Source organism: Ornithorhynchus anatinus, chromosome X3 (assembly GCF_004115215.2).
Source record: "Ornithorhynchus anatinus isolate Pmale09 chromosome X3, mOrnAna1.pri.v4, whole genome shotgun sequence".
Taxonomy (NCBI): Eukaryota; Metazoa; Chordata; class Mammalia; order Monotremata; family Ornithorhynchidae; genus Ornithorhynchus; species Ornithorhynchus anatinus.
Window position 1 is genome coordinate 13,825,674 of NC_041751.1, and position 6,000 is coordinate 13,831,673.

General features: G+C 39.6%; 1 protein-coding gene across 2 annotated transcripts in view; it reads right to left on the minus strand.

Annotated features, from left to right (window-relative positions):
• CDH18 (cadherin 18) overlaps positions 1-5,769 on the minus strand; it is a 450,368-nt gene extending 444,599 nt beyond the window's left edge. For both annotated transcript variants that reach the window (XM_029053976.2, XM_007655498.3), the window contains exons 1-2: positions 5,626-5,769; positions 5,376-5,549 (exon numbers count right to left, since the gene is read on the minus strand). The gene's annotated coding sequence lies outside the window, so the exon portion shown is untranslated. The remainder of the gene's footprint in view (positions 1-5,375; positions 5,550-5,625) is intronic.
• Between the last annotated feature and the right edge of the window lie 231 nt (positions 5,770-6,000).

Below are 6,000 nucleotides of genomic sequence, written 5' to 3' on the forward strand. Positions count from 1 at the left end.
AAAGGAAATAGGGGCTTAGTTTGGGAAGGCCTCTTGGAGGAGGTGTGCCTTCAATAAGGTTTTGAAGCTGGGGAGAGTAACTATCAGATTTGAGGCAGGAGAGCATGATTTATGGGAAAGCAATTTGGGGGAAAAAAAAGGCACTTCTGCATTCCAGGTGTCATTATCATGACCCAGTACTGATAGATGGTATAGTCTTATTTCAAGATCGGAATACAGGGAGTACTTAGTTCTACCACACTTGACATTTCAGTTTGTGTATCAATGAGAGGATGCATTGCCCTACCAATCTCCACTTTTGTAAAACAGACTGTTCCTCCCAAGTAGGACAGGCACTGGTTCCAAGTTGATCATCTTTTATCTTGTATCTATGTTTAGTTTGGTGATTGCTACATAGCAAGCAGCTTAAATGGTATTTATCATTATTAATATTATTATAATAGCTATCAGGCAGCCCTGAGACTTTTGCTGTCCAACAATTTTTGGCCTAATATCTATCCTTATATGGCATTCCTTCTAGAGACAAATCAGGAGCATGATTCCAACCCCCCTAGGCAGATTGGAGCTAGAACTTTCTACTCTTTGATCTGCAGTTTGTGGTCAACACAGGGAGTACATATGCACTCCTCACAGCACATATGCATATATCGTATATATCTGCAATTAATGTATACTGATTCCTATCTCCACCTCTAGACTGTAGCTTGTTTTTGCCTGTTGTGTCGGTTGTTAAACTGTACTCACCCAAGTGCTTAGTACAGTGCTTTGCACACAGTAAGTGCTCAATAAATATGACAATGAGCATGGGCCCAGGGATGCTATGATTTTGGTAGCGGTAAGGGGAAAAAAAAAGCCGCCAGAACACATATAGCAAATCCATAAGGATGAGTTACCATAACCTTGCCCCAAACTAATTGGTATCAAGCTCACAGCCACCCATACACTTCCTTATGTACACTTGATTGCAGAGACAATGATTTACTCGGTTGTTTCCACCTGACATTTGTGCTACGATTCATCCTTATCCAAACTGATTTTTTTGAGATCCAAACAGCATGCTTGTTTTTCTATAGTGACTACATAATACTATGTTTTTAATGATGCACTTTCTAATTTTCCAAAGCACTTTAATATCAATGACTGTATGTTAATATGACAGTTCTGTGAAACAGGGAGAGACAAGTATTAATATGCCCATTTCATGGACAAGGAAATCAATCATATTTATCAAGTGTTTACTGTGCGCACAACACTGTATTAAGGGCTTGGGGATTACAATAAGACAGAGTTTGTAGACACATTCTCTGCCCACAAGGAAACTGATGTCCAGAGAAATTAAGTAACTTCTACAGGGTCACACAGCAGGGATGGGACATACCTGGAAGCAGAACTCAGGTCTCCTAATCACTGACCTTAGGTTATTTCTTCTAGGCCATACTCGACATTAAATGAAAAAAAAAAATTGCCTTCCCAAACTCACTGCAGACACAGTGATATTACTAAATTTACTTCAGGTCTTGCAACACAGAACCTTCTTTTCCTAAGAAATGTGAAGGACAATCCTGGCTGGATCCCAGTGATGGATCAGCATTTCCTGATGCTCTGCATGCATAATTTTAGACTTCATTTTGGAGATGAAAAATGTGTTTTCCAATGGACACTTCATTTTCTACAACAACATTACAGTATACAATGCAGAATTTCCAATTCTGTTGCTCTTTTCAGATACCATCAACTTCTATTTTCCAGCTGTTCCTCAGAAAGAATATCACCTTCCAAAGAGATTGATACTCTCTTTTTATGAGATTTTATTTTCAACTAGGCAAATGGCTGAGACAAAAATGTAGTGGTTTTTTTTTGAGCGATTGTTTTTTTCTAATCAGATTATAACTGTTCAACATTATTCAGAATAGCCTACAGATCTTTAAAAATGCATGGTATAGAACGTTTTAACATTTAATATCACTTGTTCCTATTAAAAGGCCATTCCTATCCACAAATGTAGACAAAACAGGAGTGAACAATGGGTCTACTGAATGGACATTTCAGAAAAAAAATAAATTCTTGCACGATTTAAAAAAAAAAGTCTTGTGAGTGTGTACAATTCAAATTCTGATCTGTTGGGGAGGGGGAAATAAGTGATCTTTTGGAGAATACAAAATGAATCCTTGGAAGATGATTGTAAGAACTGAATGTGGGGATCCAATCATCCAGCTGTGTGCAAAACACAGGAAGAAAGAGCCCCCTATTGGCTTTGCTATCTATCTCTGGAAATAAGCAGACTTTGCTGCTTCTGAGTTTTTAAAGTCTATCGGGTGCCAAACGATAGTTTGTAAACAGATACAACTGATCTGAGTTGGAAATTTTACTGAAAGGGCAGGTTCAGTTCCACTCAAAAAAGCAAAAAGAGAGAATCAATATGGAGTCGATTGTAAGGTTTGCAAGGCAAACAGTGATTTCAAAAAGGGATGGATACACAGAAAGAAAAAAAGTGAATTGACTCTTCCCATATTTTGGCCAAAAAATTCAAATGGACAGGCTAAATCAGAGCCATTCCAATTCATGATTGGATGAATTCTTATGTTTATTTGAAAAATAGATTTAGCAATGGCACTGTGTGAAACACATGAAACATGACCTCACAATAAGTGATGCAATGGGGTAAAAATGAGCAAAATGTGTAAAAGTGAATCTCTGGACGGTCTGAGTAATGACACACATATGGCTGGTAAGACATACTTGAAAGTATATCATGTATCTACAAAATTACAGCATGAGTATATTTGAGGAAAAAACAAAGTAAAATTTGGTAATGAAGTTTCAAATGCAGACTGGCCCTCATTATTACAACGTTTCCAATATGCCTTCTGTGCACTTCAAGATTTCTTGACCACTATACATGGGAATTTTCTCTCTCTCAAAGACATTTAGCATTCATCAATTGCATTTATTGAGCACTTACTGAGTGCAAACCATTGTACTAAGCACTTGGGAGAGTACAATAACAATGTTGGTATTTGTTAAGCGCTTACTATGTGGCAAGCACTGTTCTAAGCGCTGGGGTAGATATAGGGTAATCAGGTTGTCCCACGTGAGGCTCACAGTTAATCCCCATTTTACAGATGAGGTAACTGAGGCACCGAGAAGTTAAACGACTTGCCCAAAGTCACAGCTGACAAGTGGCAGAGCTGAAAGTCGAACTCATGGCCTCTGACTCCCAAGCCCGTGATCTTTCCACTGAGCTACGCTGCTTCTGTATAACACCACACATTCCTGCCCACAATAAGCTCACAGTCTAGAGAGGGAGACAGACCTTAATATAAATAAATAAGATATATACGTATGTGCTGTGGGGATGGGCTGGAGTATGAATGAAGGAGCAAGTAAGAACAGCACAGAAGGAAGTGTGAGAAGGAGAGAGTCTTAGGGGAGAAGGGGACAGAAGCCTAGTCACACATGCAGGGAAGGAAGGCTTCTTGGAGGATATGTGCCTTCAGTAAGGTTTTGAAGTGGGGCAGAGCAATTAGCATAGATCCAAGTAGTGGGCCCCATTTGAAAACAATGGCCAATCTTGAGAACCTTATTGTTGGGACTTGAGTATTTCCCACGCCTTCTTTTATGCTAATGAATAAAATTGTCAAATCTCCCTTTCAACTGTATTTACCCTCAGGTGAAAGATGACCAATTTTTCTATTGGTTTTACTCAAATTGCCAATAAACTGTATAAAATGGGTCACAAAGTCTGGCATCCTTCCCATTTACAAATCACAATGAAGGGACACCTGGCAATCATACTCCACAGTGCATAATTCTAGTAGGTAAATAGGCATATCAGTATCCTCAGAATACTTCCAGATATCTTCTTCAATTGCTTTATACTACATAGCTCACATGGCTTTTTTCAAAGGGATAATAAAAACCCTTTTGAAAGCATGAACATCAATTTCAGCCTAAGGCAAAAAAGCCACAGTTTTACTTATGACAGAATAAATTCTTTCCAGAAAATTCTGGTTCCAGAACTTCTTAAAAGGTATCTATGATGCACACATTTAGTTGGTGAACTTTTAATATTTACCATGGATTACTATTTATTATCAGAGACACAATATTACAAGCAGACTTTCACTCATTATTCCCAGTTGGAATATGCTGGGGAGTGAAAGATTTGGAAGAGCTGTGATGCTTTGAGTTTTGCATAAGATTTAACCCAAGTAAAGAAAAACAAAAAGGAAAAGATGCTTTTAGCAACCATGACACTGCACTCTGGTTTCAAACCAGCAGAAGTTCTGTTACCAACAGGATTACAAGCAACTGGGCTAATTTTCTAACTGAACATGCCTGAGGAAAGTGGTGCCTCCTTTTTATGAAAAGGTACTCTGTCCTTTGAGGAAAGGAAAGCAGCAACTCAGGAAACTTCACTCCAAGAGAAAATTGTAGTTGTGACCCAATGTCTTTCTTGTACACTCACAAAGCAAAACAAATCAACTTGCCACTTCACCATTCCTCCCAGGACTATTTGACTCCATTTCGACTCAAATCACAAAGCTGTCTCCCTTGTACTTGACTCCTGTCACCTTTAAACCCCTTAGCTGATCAACTCTGTGACTGCTGCCTAATCCAGAGATGACTATTTCTCTTAGAACCCGTCACCTTCCAGACATGAAATAAAAACTTCACCCCATCCTGCACAAAGTGAGGAAAGTCTGTGGTATGTCCTTGAATAACGTGGGGAGAAAAGTAGCATTGTCCCATCAGAAACAGGAATCCAACATGATGGGAATCAGGTGCAAAACCTTGGAATTCATATCCCCTGTCCTAGGACCCCGTCCCTGTCCTTTCTTCACCGACAGAATAACTCTCATTGTCCTAACCTTAAGATAATGGCAGTTTAATGCCCTACTTTACAATAGATCATCTTGCTTCAGAAGTTAAGCTTACTCTCAAAAGGCAATAAGAAAATTGGCAGTCACCACCAGGGAAAATAACATCTCTACCTGCACAAATTCCACACTAAGGAATTCATTCTTTCAGGGAACGTTTCTGGTTTTCTGCCCTTCACCTAAGTTGCTGAGCAGCTGTGGGACGTTTTTTTATTGCAAGGAAATGGAAAAGCAGTACCATTCACAAGCCGATAGAAAAATGCTATTTTCAGCTCGAGCGTTTGCTTTTAACTACAGTCAAGTCCTTCATTTTCTCTTCTTTGCCTGCTTAGGTAGAAATCATACGGCTTTATTATTTTTTTTAATAGTTTTACCATTTACGAGTATTCATTTCCATAGGTAGCATAATCACTGCTTCAGCTTTAAACCCAAACAGCACATACATTCCAGAAATGGCTGAAAAAATAAGGCAGAGATAAACATAAACGTCCTTACCTGGAGGCTTCAGCTGATTATATTCTCTCTGTGGCGTCTGGAAGTTGCAATAGGAGCTGGTAGCATTTTTTCCCCCCCACCAATGAGCCTCTTCTTCCAAGGTGCAGAGGCAAGATGAACTACTCCAGGATGTGGTCGGTTAACACTTTGCAGAGGCTCTGAGATTTTTTTTTCCTAGCAAAAGAAAAGAGAGCTCCTTAGTTGTCCACTGAGGGAGCTAGGAAGCAGTATATTTAAGCACAGCACTCACACAGATTCTGAAGCTCTGAGCCAGCCAGCCTCTCTCTCTTCTCCTCTCTTTCTGTCTTTCCCTTCCCCTGTAGCATACTGAGCTCTGAATCTGAGCTCCTTCTGCTGCTGTATAACCAATTTAGCCTGTCTGCACCTAATAGACCTCTATTTAACCAGCCAATCAACAGCCAGGTTTCCATCCCTGGAGGGTTTCCCAGTATAAACAATGAGAGTTTGGTGAAGTGTTTTCCATTGTTTGATCTCTAAAGGAGAAGAGTGAGGGAGATGGCAGGCTCAGAAGTATCTGTTGGTTTTTTAAACTTTGGGGCCCTTCAAGGCAAACGGGTATCCAGCTTGGAAAAAAGAAAAAGATCCACGGGCATTGGACATAAGG